This window comes from Saccopteryx leptura, chromosome 4 (assembly GCF_036850995.1).
Source record: "Saccopteryx leptura isolate mSacLep1 chromosome 4, mSacLep1_pri_phased_curated, whole genome shotgun sequence".
Lineage (NCBI taxonomy): Eukaryota > Metazoa > Chordata > Mammalia > Chiroptera > Emballonuridae > Saccopteryx > Saccopteryx leptura.
In genome coordinates, this window is record NC_089506.1 from 110,744,344 (window position 1) to 110,771,307 (window position 26,964).

The following is a 26,964-nucleotide window of genomic DNA, read 5'->3' on the forward strand; positions in this document are numbered from 1 at the left end:
TGTTAGATGCTGCAAAGAGTGAAATAGATTTTGTTGAAAATTGAATCAATGAGGTAGATATCAAGATTGTGAGGCTCTATTTTAAAGCAAAGAATGAGGATAAAAAGATGAAAGTGATTGAAGACAACATATGTGGAGGACATTCAATGACAACCTAACACAGATAATTTGTTTTGTTCTTAAAAGTGAGCAGAATGAATTGAATTGATTCAGAGGTATAACATTCAGACGTATAACAAAGAACAATTCTGAACTAAAGGAAGTGCTGAACCAGCAGGTCAAAGAGCTTACTCTGTACCAGGCAAAGTTAATGAAAAGGAATAAAAATCTGGTTTGGAATTTTCATAGACCACAGAGGGGAAAGAAAATGCCATTAAAGGGGGAAAATATCAAAGTAGCCTCAGTCTTGAAGTATTAGATACCAGAAAAGACAAATGGAGCCCTAGCTAAAGTGTTTGAGGGGTAGTTTTGTGACCTACTCCCTCTAACTGCATACCAGACAAGGTAGCTGGTCATTTATGAAGACAATAACAATATAGTACCAGATATATAAAGACTAAGGTAATATTTCTTCCACGTATGTACTCAGTAGTTTTTAGCTGCTGGTCCGGCAGAAATTTCATGTCAGACTGCAAAAGAGTTAACCACCCTAATGTGGTATGAAGATTATAGACCCAATGATCTGTGCCAAATTCACTTACGCTCAGGGCATTATCTGCATACAACAACAGGGCAGTTAATTCTTTCGTGGAATGGTATAAAATTTCTGGTGGACAGGCACCAGTCCACAGACCAGAAGTTGAAAATCACTGTGATCTGGTGAAAAAATTAAAGATTGATTGTAATAAACTGAGAAACAATTTAAAATTAAGTATAAAAAAAACTAATCAAAGAATTACAATATCAGAGAAATAATAGACAATATGGAAACTTTCAGAATAGAATAAATTGTAAAGAAATAGTTTAAATATGATTAGAAAAAGATGCAAATATTAACATTTTAAAAATGGTTTTTGTTTTTCAATTACAGTTGACATTTAATATTATTTTATTTTAGTTTCAGGTGTACAGCACAGTAGTTTATATAACATACAAAGCGATCCCTCCAGTAAGTCTAGCACCCATTTGACAGTATACACAGTTATTACAATATTATTGACTATATTCCCTATGCTGTACTTTTTATATCCTTATGACAATTTTGTGACTGCTAATTTGTACTTCTTAATCCATTCACCCAGCCCCCCAAATCTGACAGCAATCAGCTTGTTCTTTGTATATATGAGCCTGTTTTGTTCTGTTTGTTCATTTATTTTGTTCTTTAGATTCCACATATAAGTCAAATCATATGGCATTTGTCTTCCTCTGACTTATTTCACTTAACATAATACCATCTAGGTCCATCCATGCTGTGGCAAATGGTAAGATTCCATTCTTTTTTTTGTCGCCAAATAATATTCCACTGTTGTGTATGTATGTGTACATATGTGTGTACACCCACACACATACACACATATATATATATACCTTCTTTTTTATCCATTTATCTATTGTTGAACATTTAGTTGTTTCCATATCTTGCCTATTGTAAATAATGCTGTAATGAACATAGAGGTGCATATATTTTTTAAAATTAGTGTTGGGGTTTTCTTCAAATAACTACCCAGTAGTGGAATTGCCAAGTCATAAGGTAGTTTAGGAATTTCTGTGATTGTTACCGCATCATACTTAGTACTCTCGTAAGGCTAAATGGCTTCAAAACTGGCTAGTACACCCCTGGGACTAGGAAAAATAATCTCAAAAAGATATCAAAGTTGCAGCTCAAGCCACAGATTTAAGATTCATACCTGCCTGGGAGCCTGTCAAGAGAGTCTACCATGAGGGTGTATGGTTTACCACTTGGAAAATAATACAGCCTAATAAGGGAAATTCAGGTCAATAAGCAGGGCCCAATATAACCCTCAGTTTTTAAAAGGGATGAATCCAGCAACCCTTGAACTGGTTTCTGGTCCTAGAGTAATGAGATTATTAAGCAAATGCTACAACCCTGTTTTTACTATAGCCTACTTGGGTGAGTTCCTCTAACAGAATGTAAATGTAAATGGTAAAAAGATGTATTCTCTCATTCGGAGAACACTGCACAGTCCTGATGCCCATCGAAGGTTCCAGGGCATCAGCAGCTTTGGCAGAAAGCTCTGCAAACACTGAGAGGGAGCTCAGTACTTGATGAGGCAGCTGCGGTCAGCAGAAGCAACATTTCTCAGTGGAGGAGACAATGGAAGTTTATGAGTAAGTGGTGATAGCACCCCAAGTTACTCTGCTGATAGGCGATGCCAGATGACAGCCTGGTAAGTGAGGGAGGGGGAATCTAGAGGGAGTGAGGGAGACTGAGTATCGAGCCCTAGAGGAGTCGCAGAGAAAGAGAGAGCCTGTGGCAAACACTAGATTTAGTGCTCTACATGAAAAAGAGTTTAAGTGGGTCTTTCATAAGAGCAAATTTTGAGAAAACAAAGTTATTTGCTTTAAATAAATTTTTAAAAATTTAAATAATTAGACTATTGTGGCATACAGTATTTGAAAACAAGACATTGGGAAGGAACTAAAAGAAAACCTAAAGCAATTCATAAACAAGTGGTTGAGATGACAGATAAAATAAGGGTCAAGACAGCTGCTGGTCTGCCAGAAATTTTATGTCAGACTGCAAGAGTTAACCACCCTAATGTGGTATGAAGATTATAGACCCAAAGATCTGCATCAAATTCACTTATGCTAGGTAAAAGAGGTGAAGGGAGTAAGAAGTACCTGTTGGTACATACGACATAGTCACAGGGGTGTAAAGTACAGCATAGGGAATATACGATAGCCAGTAGTATTATACTCACTATATATGGTGCTTGGTGGGTACTGGAAATATCAGGAGTGATCACTTTGTAATGTAAATGCTTGTTTAATCACTATGCTGTACAATTTAAACCAATACCAAATAATATTGAAAGTAAACTGTAATTGAAAAAATAATAAAATAAAATGTAAACATTCACATGCACGTACACACATGAATTACCACACTAAATTTATAATGCCATATAAGACTGAAATTCTTTAAATTAAAACATGATCACTGTTGTCATGTCTTTTGTCCGGTTGAAGTTGCCTAGAGCATCGTTTGACAGAGCTGATGACACTAATGCCAGTTCTCACTGGGCAGAAGGCAGTGGAGTAATGACCCGTGACTCCTCAAGACAGGAGCTATCAACCATCTTTGAACACATTGCACATTGGCTCTTGTGCTAGAGCAATGTGTAGAGCTGATGCTCAAAGGCATTGGGAGATTGTAGAGGCTCTATCCCATCAACCTGCTATCTGAGATCCAGCATGGATAAAGCAAGATGCTTTAAGCAGGTAGAACAGACCCAGATAAAGGGGAATGAGAAATCACTGTAAGCAGTTCTAGGTATCACCCATTAGATTACAAACTGCCTGAGATCACAGACTATGTTTTGTTTTGTTTTTTAATTATCAGTCTATATTGTATGTACAATGTAACCTTTCATCAAACGTTTGATGCACTGGTGACAAATTTTATGCCATATAGCGCCAAATCCTAGGATTTCTGTCTGAAAAGAAAGGTCATTAGCAGCAAAGTCATGGCTGTTATTGTAAAGAACCAGGTTGTGGGCACTCCCAGATCTCAGCTCCTGTTTTGCTCTCAATAAATACAAGAGGGAGATGGGTAAGGTTTAGAAAACACCACTAAAACATTGAAAGACTAATTCTTCATTTTAATGAAAATGAGATTTAGGAGAATTATTCTATTATTTAGTTTTATATAATCATATATCTATCAACAGATAGAATGTGAGTCTCTTTATCAAATCTGAAAAACCAGAATTAAGATCACTTCATATGCTTGAGATAAGGGGTTTTAAGACATAGGGTAGGTAATTTATGGAAGTCAGTATTTAAGAGATAATATAGTTAAGAAAAAAATAAATTGAAAAAAAATTTAATCAAGTATTAAAAAATGATTTACACATTCATTAAAAAGAATTAAGCCTATTGGAGATATATTCTTAAGTATTTGAAGAGATATCATTGAGTTCAAGATAATTACCTAAATTCACAGATAAGGACTCAAAAATAACTGAGGAAACATGTGGCTGAGTTGTTAAAAGTGTCTGCTACAGATTCAAAATGCTAGGGTTCTATGCTGTCTTCACTGTCAGTTGCTTTGGGTAAAATGCCTAAACTTTTTTTTTTTTTTTTTTGCCTGAGCTTCCCGATTAGTGATAGCGTTATAATAGCGGTCAATTCATAAAGACATTTATCAATTTGTCAAATTGTCATAGAGACAATGATCAATTTCATTAAGACATATGCAGGGCAATTTGGAACATTGCCTGGGAGGTAGTAAAGGTCTTACAGAGAGATATTAGCTGTTACTAAAGAAAAATCGATTGCTTGAGGTATATTCTTGTTTTTAAGGAAGTATAATGGTGAGTGACATTTTCTTTCCCAATTTTTTTTTATAAACTAGAGATGAAAAACAAAACAAACCCAAAACTTGGCCACTGTGAATGATGCCATTTCTGCCCTGATCTTGCTCGTGAGACAGCTTAACCTCTCACATGCAGTGACCAGGGTTTAATAGCCCAATGGATGGTAAAAAGTCAAGTGTGAGATACTATTGCTAAGAAATCAAAATACTGGATACCCAGGTACATTTGGATTTTAGACAATTATTTTTTGTGTGGGTAAGCATGGACCATGCAATATTTGAAACTTGCTTATAATAATAAGATTATTTGTTGCTTATGGAATTTAACTAGCCTTCTGTATTTTATCTGGCAGTATAGCGTGCTACTAATCATTCTGGGCAGTGTGTCTCTGCAGGGTGAGATGCCATCATGTCTTTGGCAGACTGACCTAACAGTTATATCCTCTACATTCTGAAACAAATTTGTTCCTGTCTCTGCCCACATCTAAAAATTAAAAAAAATATATAGATATTTTAAATATAGTTTTTCCTATTTTGTTGCTAAAGTAGTCAGATTTGGAAATCTATTTGGAATTTTGGAAAATTATAATATTTCGTGTGAAGAATTGATAAGTATGCCCTGGCAAAATTGATGGTTGTATCCTGCAATTACTAAATGTTTTGTATAAACAAAAGGAAACTCATTTTTACATAATTCGTGGTATTGTTTTGCATTGTCAATGTGTCTAATATGATGGTTTTGTGCTTTCATGCTGTTCAGAATCCTCAGACTCTCTGGAAACAGTCATAAAAAGTCACTTTATAAGAGAATATTATCTCTTAATAAGAGAGCAAGCCAACACCCCGCCCCAGAGAGACAGTTTATTTAAAGAAAAATTGTTGACTACCTGGGCATAGTAATAACATTTTGTATTCTGTTGGCAATTCTTTGAAAAAACGCTTTAGTTTGGGAGTGTCAGAGTAGAGGTAAGCAGTATAAAGATCATATAGGTCTTTCTTCATCAAGGTCTGTGTTTGTGTCAGAAGATGGTACTTTGTTGGGACCAAAAAACCAACAGGGTTTTTGCAGTTTAGATTTTTGAGGAACAGAGATGTGGGGAATTGGCTGTAAACTGACAGTCTGCCCAACCCCTCACCTCACTTGCCTAATTAAGTTGCAAAAGGCTAAGCTCTTCCCCACACCTCCCTGTTAGCTGATGCTCACCCTACCACCCCCCCCCCCCCATGTTCCCCAGAAAGACTGGAGGCAAGTTTCTTTAATCCTTTGTTTAGTAAAGTTAAGTTGTAATGTATGGTGGGGGTTTTCTGCTCTTGGTAAAATTCTTGGGTTGCCTTGGAAACATGATCAAAGATCTCACTGATTTGCTAAAGGCCCACTTTGCCCTATAAATAAAGCAAGATGCAGTTTTTGGGCAGTCTGTTTCTGCTATCAGCTTTGCAGAGCCCTCCTGAACCCATTCTTTAATTCTTTAAGTGTATTTTCTTAATTCCAGGCCATTTGTACTCAGGACCTGGAATTACTAGTTGTGCTGGTTCGCTACAGTACTTTTATGCAAATTAAAGGAAATAATTTAGCTCCTATTTTCTACTTGAGCTTATTCTGAAATTTAGCACACCACCCACAAGATAGAGAGGAAAGAGTGGTTAAAGGAAAAAGAGAGAGAGAGAGAGGGAGAGAGAGAAAGAGAGGAGAGAGAAAGAGAGAGAGAGAGAGAGAGAGGGAGAGAGAGAGAAAGAGAGAAAGAGAGAGAGAGAGAGAGAAAGAGAGAGAGAGAGGACAAAGAAAACACCTTGGTTAAAAGGTTGTTTGATTCAGGTGTGGAAAGAAATAATCTCTGAAATTCACTGCTACAACCCTGGACAAGGCAGAGGAATGTTCAAATAAAGACAAAGGAAGACAAAAAGAAAATAAGAGGTTTAACCATTAAATACTGTGCACTTTTCTTAAGAAATGAATAAAAAAACCCACAAGTCATAATTAAGAGACAACACTCTCCAGCCAACATGTTCTCTTTTTTTCTTCCTTAAATTCTAGGGTCAATGTGCTTAAGGGCATCAGAAAGTACTGTTTAATGTTGTCTGTGGTGGTGTCAGCTGTCATCTTGTACTTCAATAAAACTGAGATGAAAAAGAACGGGAGGGTGTTGGTGATATTAATCCTTACCCTCACCATGTGGCATCACAGAATACCTGGGAGCACTGGCTAATTCTTTAGTTTTGCAGGGCTTCCTGGAATGTTAGGGAATATAATAGACATGCCAAAATTAAGAAATTGAGTTATGTAAAACTCAAATATGGGCTTTCTGGGTAAATTTTTTTTATTTTTCTTTCTTTTCCTTTTAGAAATTCAGGGCAGAAAACAGGAAGACAAGGCTCTGCTGATAAAACTAAGAACTTGCACTTTGGATTCTCCTATATCATGACTATGGACCAGTCTTATGCTGCCCTAACTTCCAGGCTATTTGGAGAGGAATGCGTCTTTCTGCTCCCGGTGTTTTCTTTTCTATAGGTGCAGTGTCACTTGGGTTCCAGTCTTAACCTGCCTCTAAGCTCTCATGCAAGTTCTTTGGAGGAGAAGTGGCAATCTCATTGTGGATTTGGAAAGGAGAAATCAGGCCAGTACATTTTAATTCCTTCCTTTCCCCTTTCTCATGGGAACAAAGCTGCCCACCGAATGTGTCTGCCTTTGACTATGTGGTCAGTTTAACAGTAAAGGGTTAGGAGGGGAAGTTTGCATGTTCTGGGGATTTAGTTTAAGGAAACCTACTTCCTTGCAGATACAAGCTATCTTCTCCAATATCACCTTCATTAAAATAAAGGTGGTATAGTACATATACATATATATTTTGTACTTGCCTTCATACATCATTTTATTTCTCCATTAGTTGAGGACATTTGTAAGGAAGGGAGGTGTTATTTATTGAATTCCTTTGTGCTTCAGTGCAGTTGTTCAGTTCATGCAGTGTCTACCCAGAGAGCATGCCAACTGTGATTTGGCATTCAGAAAAGATTTACCAAACTGAACAACTTGTTGGTGTGTGCAGAAAGATTGTTAGAGTTGGGAGACTTGAACATAGAGCTGGTGAGGAGTGGAAAGGATAGGGGTCACCTGATGAGTGCCATGACCAAACTGACACGTAGGCAGGTCCTGGAAGTAAACATTTCCTGCATAATACACTTTGCATATAAAAACAGTGAACATTTATGATAAGGTAGGCAATTACTGACATGTATTTTTCATTTAATTCTTAATTCTTATACTGCTAGCCTAATATATAGATAGGTGCTGTTATTGTCCATTTGACAGATGAGGAAACAGAAACAGAGAGGTTAAGAAACTTGTGCAGGGTCACAAATAGCAACTATTTAATAGCTGGTAAATGGTAGAGTGGGCACATATAGCAAGGGGGTCTGGCTCTAGACCACTCTGCTATACCATCCCTCACATCAACTTCACATCTATACTTTTTATTTGACTACCTTATTGTCTCCAAGTCCCATAGTTTTCCCAAAGTTATGAAAAGTGGTTTGCTTATAAACCCAAATTATAATGCTTGGCAATTTTTTATTTTTTTCTACCTGAACGCTCTTTGGCACCTTTCGTCAGTGTAGAAGCTGGAGAGCTTCCTGCAAAGAAATTACAAAGAACTTAAATCCAAATGGAAAAACTGAACCAAGCCAAGGGCATTCCAGGGCAGGATGAGAAAAATGAAACAGAAAGCCATTACAGGAGGAGCTGGGAATTGTGCATAGAATCCGGAAATAGAGTTGAGAGAATGCTTTAAGCAAGAAGGTCTATCACGGAGTCCTATAGTGCAGTGAGAATCAACCTCAAATGCTCTTTGGAAAGGAAAGATAACTACACTTTGTGGTGTAATGTTTTATCAGAACAGCTTCAGAAACAGATTTTAAAAATTTTGGAGCCACAACAGAATGGAAGTAAGATACCAGTTTCTGTGGCATGTATGTACTTTGCACTAAAGAAGTCATTGAAAACACAGCTGTCTTTTGAATCCATGCAGCTAGAAAACAAGACTTCAAGATTTGATGGCTGAGAAATTTCGTGCCATTTTATGTACATTGAGGAAAAGTAAGCAAGATATAGTATCGGCTCCGAGATCTTCTCAGACTGGAAGATTACATGATGAAATGTAGCATTGTGGAATTAGTGCTAAAAGTCTATAAACCATGGACGATTTTGAAGGTTTTGTTATTTATTGATTTTAGAAAGAGAAGGAAAGATAAGAAGAGGGGGACATTAATTATTGTTTCACTTATTTATGCATGCATTAGTTAACTCTTGTATGTGCCCTGACCAAGGATCGAACCCACAAACTTGGTGTATTGGGATGCTCTGACGAACTGAGCTACCTGGCCAGGGCCAACCATGCTGATTTTGTATTGTTAACTACTTAAAACTTTAAAAAAGCTCAGGAAGAAATTACCTGGAAATATAGTAAAAAATTGTTAGAAATTTAGGGAGGGAGGTATCTACATAAATCACAAAGAAATGCTGTAAACCTTCTTATCTTTTGAAAAAAAAAAAAAAGCAAAAACACAGGGTAAACTAACTGAAAGGCAAAGCGTCCACTTGGAAGGCATACTTTATGTGTACCTCTCAAAAGACAGACATGGCCTGAATTTTATTTTTGCCATACGGAGCAGGTCTGTTACGGTTAGGGTAGATACGATGGATGACTTTAAACCAAAGTAAAATAAGGATATCACAAAGAAGCTAAAAGACACTTCATAGAGGACACACATGAGAATAAACCCAACATTAACTTTTCTGTCTATAAAAATGATCTTTTTATGTTGAAGGTGCAGACAGTGATGATAGCCTCATTGCTCAGAGGCAGAATGAAGTTAAGCCCAACATCAGGAAATTTACATTCAACTATAGGCTGCGAAACTAAGCTGTTCTAGAAACCAGTTGAAGAAAGGTCCGTGTTGGATGTTGGCAAGGTTTTTTTTTTTTCCCTAAAAAACAGATGGGAAAGAAGAGTGTAGATTTAAATGTTGGTAGAAGATTAGTCTGTTGAGAAATAAAGGTTTGTAAGTGAGTGCTGTTTTTAAAGTAATCAAGTGAAAGGATGATGTCAATAAATCACAAAGAAGTCACCTACACTGTATTTCACACTGTACAAAAATTCAGGAGCACTCAGGAAAGACAGTGCAGTAGGTAAATGCTACGTTTGACTCCTCCCACCACACATCAAAATTTCAACTGAACTATAGAACAACCATCATTGATAATTGCCTGAAGTCTAACTGAACAGAGTCCTCTAATGAAGGTCTATGGAGAAAGCTGCATGGAGACTGATAGGAGTGACAGAGATGTAGAACAAGCTGGTCCCATACCCACATGTGGTGGTTAAAAATTAGGAGGGGCATCTTAACTGTGAAGGTCCCCTCAGAGGAGCAAGGGTATCCAGCCCCACATGCAACTTCCCAGATCAGGGTTCCAGTGCCAGGAAGAGAAATCTCCATAATTTCTGGCTGTGAAAACCAGTGGAGATTATGGCTGAGTAAGATGAAGGGTTGTTGGAGTCTCAGGCATTTCTCTTAAAAGATCCATGAATGAGCTGTGCACTAATTGACTCCCTTGCTCTTAGCTCCAATGCTAGGGTAATAGCTCACAAGGCACCAGGGACATATGGGACTGAATTGTCTGGCTTCAGAACAAGGGTTTGAGGGCAGCTTTCTTTCACACAGAAGTGCTGGCAGAAACCATTGCTCCTTTGTTGAGGAGTTACCCTACTCATCCTGCATGCACAGGTTGACACCATATCTGAGTCTCCATTAACTTAGCTAACACCATTCACCCTACTCTAGGGATTCCCTAAGACCCAGCCTTACCAAACTTGTAGGCCCACTCCAGCCATTTCTAGTCACTTTTCCATACAAATGGCCTGTCTTGGCTCATGCTCTGGTCTTTCTTAAATCTCTCAAAGGTTCAGAAACTCCAAACAAGGAGTATCTGGCCCATCATATCCTGTAACTCTTCCTAAGCAACTCCAACTCCAGCACTAGGGCAACCATCCTTAGTTGACTGGTAGCCTTTCCCAGCCATCTCCAAGCTCAGCACAAGTGATAACCATCTGAAGATCACTGAGTAGCTCATACAAGTGGCTCTTGGTGGGGCACAAGCAGTGGCTGACCTTGGTTTTCACCAGAGCCCCTCCCAATAGGCCCCAGTGGTAAGCTTCAGACCACACTAGAGCACCACCTAACTACCTCCACAAATGGCACACCCACAAGACAGATTCAGCAGGTACCAGGCTCTGCTAAAGTTAAATCTTTCCTTTTAGGGTCAACACCTGCACAACTGCTTCTCCACTGTAGTCACAACCAGTTCCCACAACCAATAAGCCTGAGGAGAATTCCTCCCATTGATGTAAAACAGCAATTAAGTTTCAACTACAACAGAGGGCACATACAACACACATAAGGGATACACCTGGAGCACTCAGTTCAGGTGACTAGAGAGACAAATACCAGTGGGTCCCATAGGATACCTATTATATAACACTACTCTACCAAGACTGAGAGATGTATCTACTCTACCTAATACATAGAAGCAACACAAGGTGGCAGCAAAATGAGAAGACAAAGAAACATGTCCCAAATGAAAGGGCAAAACAAAATTCCAGAAAAAGAATTTAACATTATTGAGACAAGCAAGCTACCAGATGTAGAGAGTTCAAAACACTGGTTATAAGGCTGCTCTATGAACTTAGGAAAATAATAAGTAATTTCAGTCAAAACTTCAAAAAAGAGATAGGAGACATAAAATTGGAGATAGAAAAAAAAAGAGAACTAGTCAGAAATAAAGTATACAATAACTGAAATGAAAAATACATTACAGGGAATCAATAGTACAGCAGATGAAGCAGAAGATCAAATTTGAGATTTAGAAGATAAGGTAGCATAAAACACTCAATTAAAACAGCAAAAAGAAAAAGAATAAAAATAATTGGATGTTGGCCCTGGCCGGTTGGCTCAGCGGTAGAGCGTCGGCCTAGCGTGCGGAGGACCCGGGTTCGATTCCCGGCCAGGGCACACAGGAGAAGCGCCCATTTGCTTCTCCACCCCTCCGCCACGCTTTCCTCTCTGTCTCTCTCTTCCCCTCCCGCAGCCAAGGCTCCATTGGAGCAAAGATGGCCCAGGCGCTGGGGATGGCTCCTCGGCCTCTGCCCCAGGCGCTAGAGTGGCTCTGGTCGCAATATGGCGACGCCCAGGATGGGCAGAGCATCGCCCCCTGGTGGGCAGAGCGCCGCCCCATGGTGGGCGTGCCGGGTGGATCCCGGTCGGGCGCATGCGGGAGTCTGTCTGACTGTCTCTCCCTGTTTCCAGCTTCAGAAAAATTAAAAAAAAAAAAAAAAAAAAAATTTAAAAAAAAAAAAAAAAAAAAATTGGATGTTTTAAGGAGCCTCTGGGAGAACATCAAGTATACCTACTGGTATTGAGAAAATTCATTTTGGTAAACAAACTTATCTTCTGATATGCATGTATCTTAATGGATGGTATCTTAGTTTTGTCCTTAAAATCAGACCCTGATAATAATTTTAATGAAAGTAATTTATTTGGAAGATGCAGGGGAACACATATGGGAGTGGAGAAGTGAAACAGAAAAGGTAAATCAGCCAATAAGATTTGCATCATGATGCCAGCAACTTCTAGTAGGAGGCCAGAGGTTAATCCAGCAGAGCAACTCCAGTAAACCTAGCAACACACTTCTCGGAATTCTCTAACTTGAGGAGAAGGGAGCTGAAGTATTTATACCACCAATTCCCTAAAATCATTGGTTGAAAGCTGTACCAGGCTGGTGTTAGATCCCCAGTACTTTTTACCTAATTCACGTACAGTTCAACCTATCACAGTTCTGAAAACGCCAGGCACAGAGATGTTTGTAAGGGGCCAGGGATATAGACAATGATAGTATCTACTATCAATGGACTAAGCCAATTAGTCATTCTCAATACAGTGTGAATTACTTGAATACAATTATTCTTTTTATCTAGATAAGAGACTAAGAATTTTAATGGACTTGTATGGAAGATGGATAATTTATGCGTTGAGAGCCTGTACAAGAGGCCAGAGTCTGAGTTACAGCTTTGCTACTCATAGTAGCTTTCCATTAACTGGTAGTTAAATAATTGTATTGAGTGTTGAAAGGTAGGTAGGAAGAGCATTCAAAGACAAACATCTACAGTTCAAATTTTTTCTGTCTACAAACCATGTCAAATACTTCACATTCACTTGAGATCGTCTGTATTTTGCATCATCTGGAAATTTACACACTAGAATTCAGCTATCATGTTCTTATTCATTTTCTTCTATTTAATTATACTCATTGTACCAATGTAAATTATTCCTTTCATTGAAGAAATTATTAAATATTCTCATTCTTTATTTTTAATCTTCAAAATGTAAATTATATAATTTTGTATTCTTGGAATGTTTTGTTTTACATTTAGATTCACTTTTGAATCATTTTTTTCTATGTTTATTACTTTGAGGGGGATTAATATTACTGATTAATCCCATGTTAGTGGTAGACATAATTAAATTAAGTGATGATTAATTATTTAAATACTAAATAGCTTTCATTTTTTATTCCTTGTACAGTATAAAATGTAGTTGTTTTTGGAACTGATGATGTTACTTGGCTTTTAAAGTACTTTTTCAGGTTCTGAATCTATTCTGGCCCATATAGTAAATAGTTTGAAATCCAATTATTGATTAACTTCTATTTAGCATTAAAGTTAAAGAAAAAAATTGTGCATTAATGAAATTCACCTCGCCTGACCTATGGTGGTACAGTGGATAAAGTGTCAACCTGAAACGCTGAAGCCACTCATTTGAAATCTTGAGCTTGTCCAGTCAAGTGAGGCACATGCAAGGAGCAAATACAAGTTGATATTTCCTGCTCCTACACCCCCAACTTTCTTTCTCTCTTTCTCTTCTCTTTCAAAAAAAAGTCAATAAATTAAATCTGTAAAAAAAAAAAGGAAAGAAAAGAAATTCACCTAAAAATTTCAAGACGTGTTATTAAATTGTGCACAACAGTATAAGGGGATATCTTCAAATAATATCTTTCCATTTTATGCCTGGAAATTCCATTTGACAGTCAATTCAAATGTCTGTCCTGGATGTGGTATGATGATGGTGATGCTTATGGTGATGTTATGAAATCCTGGGGAATGCCAAAGAGGAGAAGTGAGGGTTAACACAAGGAGAGAATATAAGGCATAAACTAAAGTCAGTAGATGATATCTTATGCTACCACCAGTATTTGCTGACTATCATGGGGCAGTTTGGAAAAAGCAAAGGCAAAGAAGATTCATAGACATGAGGGATCTATCATAAGCTCCATGACATTTTAAGCTTGCTCCTCTCTGAAGACTTGCATATTTGTTCTCCCTTCTGCCTAGAATGTTCCTCTCAGTTCCCTCCTTTGAGCTGTCTACCTTTCTTATAGGCATTTGAATTTAACACCTCTGCTTTTCCTCATTGTTCGTCTGGCTGAGGACTTTGGTATGTCTCTGCCAGTTCCCCATACCTTTGTGTGATTGTGTTCTTATCATCATTTTAGTTTTAGAAGAATGTCATTTCTTCAAGTCTTTTCCCTTCCATCATAATTAAAGTACCATTTCTCCCCAACACAAATCTCCAGTTACTTTCTATCCTGTTGTCCTATTTTGTTTTCTTCATTATACTTATTATCTCAAGTTACATTATTAACATATTTATACTTTTTGGAGGGGAAGTGTTTATTCTCTCTCTTCACTAATATATAAGTTCCATAAGGGTAGAAACTTAATTTTGTTCACAAAGCCATGATATATAGGACATCCTTGCTACAGAACATGTACTTGATAATATTGGTTGAGTAAATGAATCTTCATGAAATCAAGAGATTCTGTAAGAAAAAGATGATTCTTCAAGTTCTTCTCCCAGGAGTTCATTTTGACACACAAAATCTTTTCTTTAGTAAACTTCAAGTGTGAAGTGTTTATTATTCATCTTTTTAGGAGTTGTCTATATTGTTTGGCCTTTGTAAAAACCTCTCATTTTCTGATCACCTTAGAATTTTTTGAATTAGAATTAGATGCTGTGCTTTCAAAAATTACAACCCACCCACATTTTATTTACCACAGTGGACCCTAATTTTCTATTTGAAAATAGGGCACTAGCAGGGATGTATTGACATCCCAAACCAGACAAATGAAGAAAAGCAAAGGTGGTAAACTCAAATATCTACAGAGGACATGTCAACAAACTCAAAGGAAGAAACTGGGTACCAAGATGAGGAGCTACATTTCCTGGGCCACAATGCTATGGGCTGCAGATCTGTGTTCCTGCGTGTTGTTGTTGTTCTTTTTCTTCTTCTTTACATCTAAACCAGTGGTTCTCAAACTTTTTAAAGTCGAGGTGCATTTAAAATCCTACAAATAATTGTAGGCACACTATATACAAATTTCTGAGAAATATTATAATAATTAAGTCAAATATTAAAGAAAAAATATAAAATCCAAACCTGCTTTTATAGTAATTAAACAAAATAAATATGACAAAATTAAATTTTATTCTGACATTAACAAATATTTTTATGTTACATTTTTTGACTTATGCTTTTTAGAATTTGTTTAAAAAAGGATTAAAAAATTAAAAAATGACAAAAAGGTTATCTTTTTATATACATAAACACATTCTTAGTAAGATTTAATAAATTTGGCAGGTCTCGGCGCAAATGTGTTAAGTTTCTTTATTCTTGTATTTATGAGAAACATGAGCCTGATGTGTCCTAGCGATTTCTTCAATTTTAGGCATATATTTAAAAGGCAAACTCTCATTTCCTCATCAATACATTGAAGAATTTCTCCCTTTTTATTCTTAATTGTGTTGAGGGTAGAAAATTCTAATTCACATAAATAGGATGTTGAAAATTGAAGTAAAATGTTCAAAGATTTTTTAGATATTGCCACATATTCTACTTTTATAGAAATTTAAAAGGCTTCAAGAGACAATTCCTCATGTTTAATCATCAATCCACGATCAGTGGATATAGCTGCCAGTTCTTCTTCTGTTAATGTTAAATCAAAATCACTTGAAGCTTTCATAAATGGGTTTCTAATTCAATTGTATTGTTCAGTGTTAAGTGATGGAAAATAAGAACCCAATTTTTCTTCTAAACTTATTAAATGTTCAACTATTATTGAAAGTGTTTCATTTATGCAAGTGCTTTTTACCAATGAAAACATTTCTAAATTACCTTCAACTTTTCTTTTCAAATCTGTAGTTTTCTCTGAAACGCTTTCATTTTGTCAGTAGATTTGAGAATATTTCTTCTTTCCCTTGCATGCTAGTATTCAAAATATTGAGCTGCTGAAATATATTGGCCAAATACTGTAACCTGGCAATCCAAAATTAGCACCAAAGGAGGTTAGAAAAATGTAACTGTTTCATCTCTTCAAAAAACGCAAGAAATTCTTGTTGTAGCTCGTGTGACGGGTAAGTGCTTTTTCCCTTGACAACCACCTCATCTCAGTGTGTAAAAGCAGCTGTCTGTGTTGTGAATCCATATCGATTCCAAGGTTTTCAAATAAACATGATTTGACAGGTCTTGTTTTAATAAAGTTTATCATCTGAACAACTTGATCTAAAACTTCTCTTAATTTTTCTCCCAATGTTTTTGCCATCAACACATCCCTATGAAGAAAGCAGTGATTTATGATAACGTTCTCATTTTGTTTTTTTACAAAAAATGTAAGACCCTTAACACAGCCTACCATGGAAGGGGTGCCATCTGTACAAATGCCTACACACGACTTCCATGTTAACTGCCATTTATCAAGATAGTTATTCAAAAATGTTAAAAACACCTTCACGTTTTGAAGACACACCTAATTCTTTGCAAAAAAGAAACTGATTTACTATTTGATCTTCATTAATAAAACGGACGAATGCTAAGAGTTGCACCATGTTGGTAATGTCTGTTGACTCATCAACTTGCAATGCAAAATTTGAATACATACATTTTTCTCAATATCAGCAGAATTTCAATAATATGCCTGTGAACTGTATTGTTGGACAGAGGAATCTTGCTTATTTTCATTGCTGCTTCATTTCCTAGCATTGTCATGACAATTTTTCTGCATGCAGGCAAAATAAGTGACTCACCTAAAATATGAGCTTTCATATTTTTTTGCTATCAGTTCTAAGACTTGATAAGTGATTTGAGCTTTCTCAGAAACAGTTGTTATACTTTTAAAAGAATTTGAGCTTTTGTTTGCTGTTCAGATAATCTCTTGAAAAAACTTACAGATTTATCTTGTAAATAAATTAGAGTGTATGGTTTTAAAATGTTTACTCAATTCACTAGGAAGCAATGATTCATTTGCCACTTTACATCCACATACTAAACATAGCAGTAAAGAATGATCTTCACTTCCAGTCCAAGTGAAACCAAAGCTTAAAAAAGTTTCATTATATCTGCGAGTAGGCCACGATTTTGCTTTCTTACTTGCACTTAACTTTTGCTCACTTCCAGAATCGGATTCTTCAATATCATGCTTCGTTTTGAAAAATCTATCCATTTTATTTGGGTGTATTTATCTAAAATAATATAATGATGTGTTAATAATAAATATAATAATGATGTGTTAACAAAAAGAGCAGTATTTCCATAATGAAAAGGTATAATAGAGTAACTATATTTATTTTTATATCTGGGTACATGCTGTGAACCAGTGCAGCTAGTAATTCCAGGTCCCGAGTGGGAACAAATCTAAACTCCAAAAATCCTGTTAGTTTTGAGAAGATCCTATTTATGTGAATTAAGATTTTCTACCCTCAACACAATTAAGAGTAAAAAGGGAGAAATTCTTCAATGTATTGACGAGGAAATGAGAGTTTGCCTTTCAAATATATGCCCAAAATTGAAGAAATTGCTAGGACACATCAGGCTCATGTTTCTCATAAATACAAGAATAAAGAAACTTAACACATTTGTGCTGAGACCTGCTAAATTTACTAAATCTTACTAAGAATGTGTCTATATATAAAAAAAATAAATTTTTTGTTTTTTTATTTAGTAACCCTTTTTTTTACTAATTCTAAAAAGCATAAGTCAAAAAATGTAACATAAAAATATTTGTTAATGTCAGAATAAATTTAATTTTGTCATATTTATTTTAATTACAATAAAAATATTTAATATGACTTAATTATTATAATATTTCTCAGAAATTTGTATATAGTGTGCCTACAATTATTTTTAGGATTTTAAATGTGCCCCAACTTCAAAAAGTTTGAGAAACACTGATGTATGATGTTAAATGGGTACTAGATTTATTAGGATAATCACTTTATATTATGTAAATGTCTAATCATTGGATTGTACACCTGAAACTAATATAATACCATATGTAAACTCTAATTAAAAAATAAAAATACTAATTCTTAAACAGTGTTTCTAAAAAGATCTGCAGTGAAAGACTGATTTGAGTAGGAGGAGATGTGTTTGGAATCAAGAGTGAAGTGTGACAGAATAGTTCTGAAAGGAGACTATCTGAATGTCCTCAGAAAAGAAGAACACTGTCTTTCTTACAACTATTATGAAATATTGTATTAAACTGATGAGTTTCTTATCATTTTAGTTAGGGCATTTATTTTTCTATGCTTTTTAAAAAAATATGCATGGAGAATCAAGAGTGAGAAGACAAGATGGCACTGGAGTAGGTGGTCGTACCAATATCCACCTCCCAGAACCAAAGTGGATTACAAACTAATTTTAAAAACTATCATCTGGAAAAACCAACTTTGGACTAAACTAAGAAGACTCTTCAATCATGGATCACTGAAGAAGCCACACAAAGACTGGTAGGAAAAGCGGAAACACAGAGAGGGCTGTCCAGCTTCCCGGAGCGAATGGCCAGGAGAGACTTGCGTGGCGGGAAGAGAGTTTAGCAGAGAGAAGAGGGTCCTGAGTCCCAGGAACAAAGCCCCAGCCTGCACCTTGAGCCTAGAAGAGGCGTAAGGACAGTATTTAGCTGGAAACAAGTCAGGATACTGTTTGTGAGAAAGAGTCTGATTTCTCAGACCAGGATTCTTCTTAAAGGGACCACGCAGAAAACCTCTTTCACAACCACTCAACCGGGGCTCCGGGGAATGGGGAGAGAGGAGAAGACCGGAGTAGCAGAAAGAGAGTGTAATCTAGGAGGCACAGGGAGAAACATTTTGGGAGACAGCCACCCTAACCCCTGGGTCAAGTCACTCCCCAAATCTGAAGTGAGTATTTCCCCTGGAAACAGCAAAGGGAAGCAGGACACCAGCTAAACAAGCTCTCCCGTGGCACTCAGAGCAGAGTTGCTTAGAAGGAGGGAGCTTTTGGGCCTACGGTAGTGAGTGTTAGGGTCTGAGTTGCAGCACCCCCACTCATACAACTGAGGGCTCGCTCGAGGGTGGGTGGTGGTGGGACGTGGAGGCAAGGTTCTGTCGGCAGAGGCAGAAGCCTGCTGGTCACCACTGGGCTCACGTGTGAGCTCAGTCTTGCCCGGCTGGGGAGGAGTAGGTGTGCAAAAGCAGTCAAGCCCTGCTGCTGGCAGCCTGTAATCCAGCCTGCGGGAGAATGGCGGGAACTCTGGAAGGGGTGGAGACCAGCCCTTGAGCAAGGGCATAGAAGCACAGCCTTGCCCCGCCCACAAAACCAAGGCTTGTGGCCTGTCTTGGGAGCCACCTCCTCTCATGGAGGTGGAGCCAAAAGCCCAGAACAGGCAGAGTTCTGCTATTGAGCTGAGCGTGGGCACACAGTCCTGCCCGGCTGGTAGAGCCAAGGCTAGCAGCCATTCCACGAGTGGGCTTCTCCTGCATAGGTGGGGTGAAAGCCCAGAAACAGGCAGAGACCCACAACTGAGCAAAGGTGCTCGCCACTGCCTCAGGGCCAAGCATAATGCCACCCACCAGGGCAGGGCAAAGGTCAAGGCCAATAAGGCTTGTGCACCCAAGCACGTGATCACAGCCACTCCTGTGAAAGAGAGGTGGAAACCACAGCAACAGCCCCAGTGGGCAGGCACTGGCAACGCCCAAACCAAAAAGCCCTAAGCAGCAACAGAAGAGGGGGTGGCGGGCCTGCAGACAGACCATACCTAGGGAACAGAGGCCATATCCAGTGGACTCCAGTGGCCAAAATCTTCCTTTACACAGAGAAAATGCGAAGGCAAAGAAATGCAACACGAATGAACCAAGAGAAATATCCAGAAAAGTACCTAAATGAATCAGATATAACCAAATTACCAGATGCAGAGTTTAAAATAACGATTGTTAGGATGCTCAAAGATATTAGAACAACAATAGATGGTTATTATGAACACCTAAATAAAGAGATAGCAAATATAATAAAGGACATTGAAATAATAAAAAAGAATTAGTCAGAAATGACAAATATAGTTTCTGAAATAAAGAACACAATGGAAGGAATTAAAAGCAAGATGGAAGAAGCAGGGAATCGAATCAGCGAGTTAGAGGACATGATAAATAAAGGCATGGAAGCAGAGCAGAAAAAAGAAAAGAGACTCAAAAAGTCTGAGGAAACTCTAAGAGAGCTCTGTGACAACATGAAGAGAAATAATATCCGCATCATAGGGGTTCCTGAAGAAGAAGAGAAAGAACAAGGGATAGAGACTTTGTTCAAGCATATTATAGCTGAAAACTTCCCTCAATTAAGGAAGGAAAACATCTCACATGTTCAGGAAGCACAGAGAACTCCATTAAGGAGAAACCCAAAGAAACCTACACCAAGACACATCATAATTAAAATACAAAAGCTAAGTGATAAAGAGAAAATATTAAAAGCTGCTAGAGAAAAAAAGACTATTACCTACATAGTAGCCCCTATAAGGATGACTTCTGACTTCTCAACAGAAACACTTGAGGCCAGAAGGGAATGGCAAGAAATATTCAAAGTAATGCAGAACAAGAGCCTACAACCAAGACTACTTTATCCAGCAAGGCTATCGTTTAAAATTGAAGGAGAAATAAAAAGCTTTACAGACAAAAAAAAAAACCTCAAGGAATTCACTACAACCAAACCAAGGCTGCAAGAAATGCTAAGGGACCTGTTGTAAACAGATCAAAGGAGAAAAAAAATATAGCAAAAGAGAAATACAGTTTTAAAGAACAAAATGGCAATAGACAATTACATATCAATATTAACCATAAATGTAAATGGATTAAATGATCCAATCAAAAGACATAGGGTAGCTGCGTGGATAAGAAAACAGGACTCATACATATGCTGTCTACAAGAGACACACCTTAAAACAAAAGATGCACATAGACTAAAGATAAAAGGATGGAAAAAAAATATTTCACGCAAACGGAAATGAAAAAAAAGCTGGGGTAGCAATACTTATATCAGACAAAATGGACTTTAAAACAAAGACTATAGTTAGAGATAAAGAAGGTCACTACATAATGATAAAGCGAGCAATCCAACAGGAAGATATAACCGTTATAAATATCTACGCACCTAATATAGGAGCACCTAAATATAAATATATAAAGCAGACTTTGATGGATTTAAAGGGCGAGATCAACAGCAATACTATAATACTAGGGGATTTCAATACCCCAACAACATCACTAGATAGATCCTCAAGAAAGAAAATTAACAAAGAAACAGCAGAATTAAAGGACATACTATATCAACTCAATTTGATAGATATCTTTAGAACTTTCACCTTAGAGCAGCAGAATATGCATTTTTATCCTGTGCTCATGGTACATTCTCTAGAATAGATGACACGTTAGGGCACAAAAGCGGTCTCAACAAATTTAAGAAGATTGAAATCATATCTAGCACTTTCTCTGATCATAATGGCATGAAATTAGAAATCAACCACAACAGAAAAACTGAAAAATACTCAAACACTTGGAAACTAAATAGCATGTTATTAAATAACAGATGGGTAAACAATGAGATCAAAGATGAAATTAAAAAATTCCTAGAAATGAACAATAATGAGCATACATCAACTCAAAATTTATGGGACACAGCAAAAGCAGTCCTGAGAGGGAAGTTCATAGCATTATCTCAAGAAGCTAGAAAAAGCTCAAATAAACAACTTGACCCTACATCTAAAATAACTAGGAAAAGAACAGCAAGTAAAACCCAGAGCTAGTAGAAGGAAAGAAATAGTAAAGATCACAGCAGAAATAAATGACATAGAGGATAAGGAACAATAAAGAGGATCAATGAAACCAGGAGATGGTTCTTTGAAAAGGTAAACAAGATCGATGAACCTTTAACCAGACTCACCAAGAAAAAAAGAGAGAGCACTCAAATAAATAAAATTAGAAACGAGAGTGGAGAAGTAACAACTGACACAACAGAAATACAAAATATTGTAAGAAAATACTATGAAGAACTGTATGCCAAAAAACTAGACAACCTAGAGGAAATGTACAAATTCCTTGAAGCATATAATCTTCCAAAAATCAATCTGGAAGAATCAGAAAACCTAAACAGACCAATTACAACAAATGAGATTGAAACAGTTATCAAAAAAACTCCCCAAAAAGAAAAGTCCTGGGCCTGATGGCTTCACAAGTGAATTCTACCAAATATTCAAAGAAGAACTAACTCCTATCCTTCTCAGGCTATTTCAAAAAATTCAAGAGGAAAGAAGACTTCCAAGGTCCTTTTATGAGGCGAGCATAATTCTGATTCCAAAACCAGGCAAAGAGAACACAAGGAAAGAAAATTATAGGCCAATATCCCTGATGAATTTAGATGCTAAAATCCTCAACAAAATATTAGCAAAACGGATTCAGCAATATATGAAAAAAAATCATACACCATGATCAAGTGGGATTTATTCTGGGGAGGCAAGGCTGGTACAATATTCACAAATCAATCAATGTGATTCATCACATAAACAAAAGGAAGGAGAAAAACCACATGATAATTTCAATAGATGCAAAAAAAGCATTTGATAAAATCCAGCACCAATTCATGATCAAAACTCTCAGCAAAGTGGGAATACAGGGAACATACCTCAACATGATAAAGGCCATCTTTGACAAACCCACAGCCAACATCATACTCAATGGGCAAAAATTAAAAGCAATCCCCTTAAGATCAGGAACAAGGCAGGGGTGCCCCCTTTCACCACTCTTATTCAACATAGTTCTGGAAGTCCTAGGCACAGCAATCAGACAAGAAAAAGAAATAAAAGGCATCCAAATTGGAAAAGAAGAAGTAAAACTATCATTATTTGCAGATGATATGATACTGTATATAGAAAACCCTAAAGTTGCAGTCAAAAAACTACTAGACCTGATAAATGAATTCAGCAAGGTGGCAGGATAGAAAATTAATACTCAGAAATCAGAGGCATTTTTATACACTAACAATGAACTGTCAGAAAAAGAAATTAAGGAATCAATCCCCTTTACCATTGCAACCAAAAAAATAAACTACCTAGGAATAAATTTAACCAGGGAGATTAAAGACTTGTACTTGAAAAATTATAAAACATTGATAAAAAAAATCAGGGAAGATACAAACAAGTGGAAGCATATACCGTGCTCATGGTTAGGAAGAATAAACATTATTAAAATGTCTATATTACCCAAAGCAATTTATAAATTCAATGCAATACCAATTAAAATACCAATGACTTACTTCAAAGATATAGAACACATATTCCAAAAATTTATATGGAACTAAAAAAAACCACAAATAGCCTCAGCAATCTTGAAAAAGAAGAATAAAGTGAGAGGTATCACTCTTCCAGATATCAAGTTATACTATAAGGCTGTTGTACTCAAAACAGCCTGGTACTGGCATAAGAACAGGCATATAGATCAATGGAACAGAACTGAGAACCCAGAAATAAACCCACACTTTTACGGACAACTGATATTTGACAAAGAGGTAATAGCATACAGTGGAGTAAAGACATACTCTTCAATAAATGGTGTTGGGAAAATTGGACAGCTACCTGCAAAAAAAATGAAACTAGAGTACCAACTTACACCATTCACAAAAATAAACTCAAAATGGATAAAAGACTTAAATGTAAGCCGTAAAACCATAAGCATCTTAGAAGAAAACATAGGCAGTAAGCTCTCTGACATCTCTCGCAGCAATATATTTGCTGATTTGTCTCCACAGGCAAGTGAAATAAAAGATAGGATAAACAAATGGGACTTTATCAAACTAAAAAGCTTCTTCACAGCTAAAGGCAATAAGAAAAGAATAAAAAGACAAACTACACAATGGGAGAATATATTTGACAATGCATATGATAAGGGGTTAATAACCAAAATTTATAAAGACCTTGTAAAACTTAATACCAGGAAGACAAACAATCCAATCCAAAAATGGGCAAAAGAAATGAATAGACACTTCTCCAAAGAGGACATACAGATGGCCAATAGGCATATGAAAAAATGCTCAACATCACTAATCATTAGAGAAATGCAAATTAAAACCACAATGAGATATCACTCCACACCAGTCAGAATGGCGCTCATCAACAAAACAACACAGAATAAGTGCTGGCGAGGATGTGGAGAAAAGGGAACCCTCCTGCACTGCTGGTGGGAATGCAGACTGGTGCAGCCACTGTGGAAAACAGTATGGAGATTCCTCAAGAAATTAAAAGTTGAACTGCCTTTTGACCCAGCTATACCACTGTTAGGAATATACCCCAAGAACACCATAGCACTGTTTCAAAAGAAGAAATGCACCCCCATGTTTATGGCAGCATTGTTCACAATAACAAAGATCTGGAAACAGCCCAAGTATCCATCAATGGATGAGTGGATTAAAAAGCTTTGGTACATATATACTATGGAATACTACTCAGCCATAAGAAATGATGACATCGGATCATTTACAACAACATGGATGGACCTTGATAACATTATACTGAGTGAAATAAGTAAATCAGAAAAAACTAAGAACTATATGATTCCATACATAGGTGGGACATAAAAATGAGACTCAGAGTCATGGACAAGAGTGTGGGGGTAATGGGTATGGGGGAGGAGAGAGAGGGGATTGGGGGAGGGAAGGGGCACAAAGTAAACCAGTTAGAAGGTGACAGAAGACAATTGGACTTAGGGTGATGGGAATGCAGCATAATCAAATCACAAAATAATCTAGAGATGTTTGAACATATGCACCCTGATTTATCAATGTCACTCCATTAAAATTAATAAAAAAAAGTTTGTCTCACGGCTAATTCAGGCAGTTAGAAGAATAGTATAAGGATGCTAATTCTGCTTCTCAGGCCACATCCTGCAAAAGGCACCCCAAGAAAATTGGTGATTTGGCTCCTCTGATTTTGCCAATTGGATTTAAAAAATATAGGTCAGGAAAGCCCTGAAATGGAACTAACAATACATGAGCATAGATTTAAAGGACTTTTAGATACTGGAGCTGATGTATCTGTTATTGCTAAGCTACATTGGCCTCCTTCCTGTTCCACTCATGCAGCAGCCACAGAATTACAAGGTATAGGCAGAGTAAAACCCCTCAACAAAGTTCTAGTTTTCTACATTGGGAAGATTAAGAAGGTCATTCTGGACTTTTTCAGCCTTATGTGCTCCCTGTATGGCCAGTTAATTTGTGGGGTAGAGATGTTTTGAAAAATATGGTAGTGTTGCTTGTCAGTCCTAATGGTTTAGTCAGTACTCAGATGATTGATCAGTGATTTTTGCCCACTAAGGGACTGGGGAAAGAAAAGTGAGGAATTATCACCCCCATAGAAGTGGCACCCAATACCAGAAGGTGTGGATTAGGATATCAAAATTTAGCATAGGGGCCTTGGTAGCTCCTGCTACCCCAATAGTGCATTGTGTAGTCCCAATTACTTGGAAATCAGATAATCCTGTATGGGTAGACCAATGGCCCCTTTCTCAGGAGAAACTTAGGGCAGCTGCTCAATTGGTACAAGAGCAGCTACAGCTCTTGGGCACATTGAACCATCTAATGGCCTATGGAATACACTTCCATATTTTGATCTTGTCACCTCCTGGATTATCAAGGGGCATAGGCAACTCTTACAGTTTATAGATTTTAAGCCTCAATATTATTGTTGTTCCTTTTTTCAAAGATCAACAACAATGGCTCTGGGAAACTTCCACTAAATGGCAAATCGCTTTTGCAAATCAATGGACAACTTTATACTGAAACAGTCAACTTAAAATCAGCTCAAAGGCTAGAATTATATGCCATTATCATGGCTTTTTAGCATTTGCCATATTCCGTCTTTAAACTATATACAGACAGCAAATATTTACTTATGGTTGTTTCCACTATAAAGACTGCTGTCTTAGGGCCAACTGATGATCAACTATTTCAACAATTCCTCCTTCTTCAAAGACTTATATGTCAACATAAAGCTCCATGTTTTATATGACATATTCTAGCTCACTCCATACTCCCTGGAGCTTTAGCACAAGGAAATGCCCTTGTTGATCAAGCTTCCCAAAAGAAAATTATTTGGAGCAACCATGACAGATTGAGCAATTCAGTCTCATACTATTCATCACTAGAACGCTGCAGCCCTGTGTAAACTGTTTCAACTTTCTCGGGAAGCATCACGGCAGATTGCTAAATCTTGTCCAAGGTGTCCTATACTACAATCTGTCCCTTCATTTGGAGTTAACCCTCAAGGACCCCTACCAGGACAACTTTGGCCAATGGATGTGACTCATATACCTTCATTTGTCAAACAGTCTTATGTCCATGTTGCAGTGGATACTTATTCTGGATTTATAGTAACCTCTGTCAGAACAGGAGAGGTTGCTAAGAATGTTATACCTCATTGCTGTATGCATTTTTCTATTATTGGATTTCCTAAACTGATTAAACTGACAATGCTCCTGCATATGTAGCAAAAGCATTTACTGTATTTTGTCAAACCTTTCAAATTACGGGTATTTCTTACAATCTTTAAAGTCAAGGTATTATTAAAGTGTACCTAGCAAATATTTTAAGGTCAATTTAAAAAATTTTAAAAGGGGGAGTCATATCCTGGATCTTGTACGGCTCTACCATATCATGCTTTTTACTAAAAAAAAATTTTAATTTCTTTTGAATGCCGATGAACAGGAGATGCCAAATCTTTTTCTCCTGCAAACTTCTACCTTCTTTTATTTGATCCAGCTAATAACACTGTTTTGTCTTTTTCCAAATAGCTCCAGATATACGAAAAAGGTTTATTTAGGTGGATGGGGATCCTCAAACCCCTCAGCAAGATCTTCTGAGCATGGCTTTTAAGGTACCTAGAGGCAGAAAAAGCCCAATAGAGATCAAGTGAACTATCAGCTTTTAGGATACGCCCTTAAAGGCTCCAATGCCCCAAAGAGGTCTCATAGGATTCCATCTGGGTCCTGCTTCAATAGTGAATAGGAAGGTCATTGAGCTAAAGCCTGTCAGGCTTACA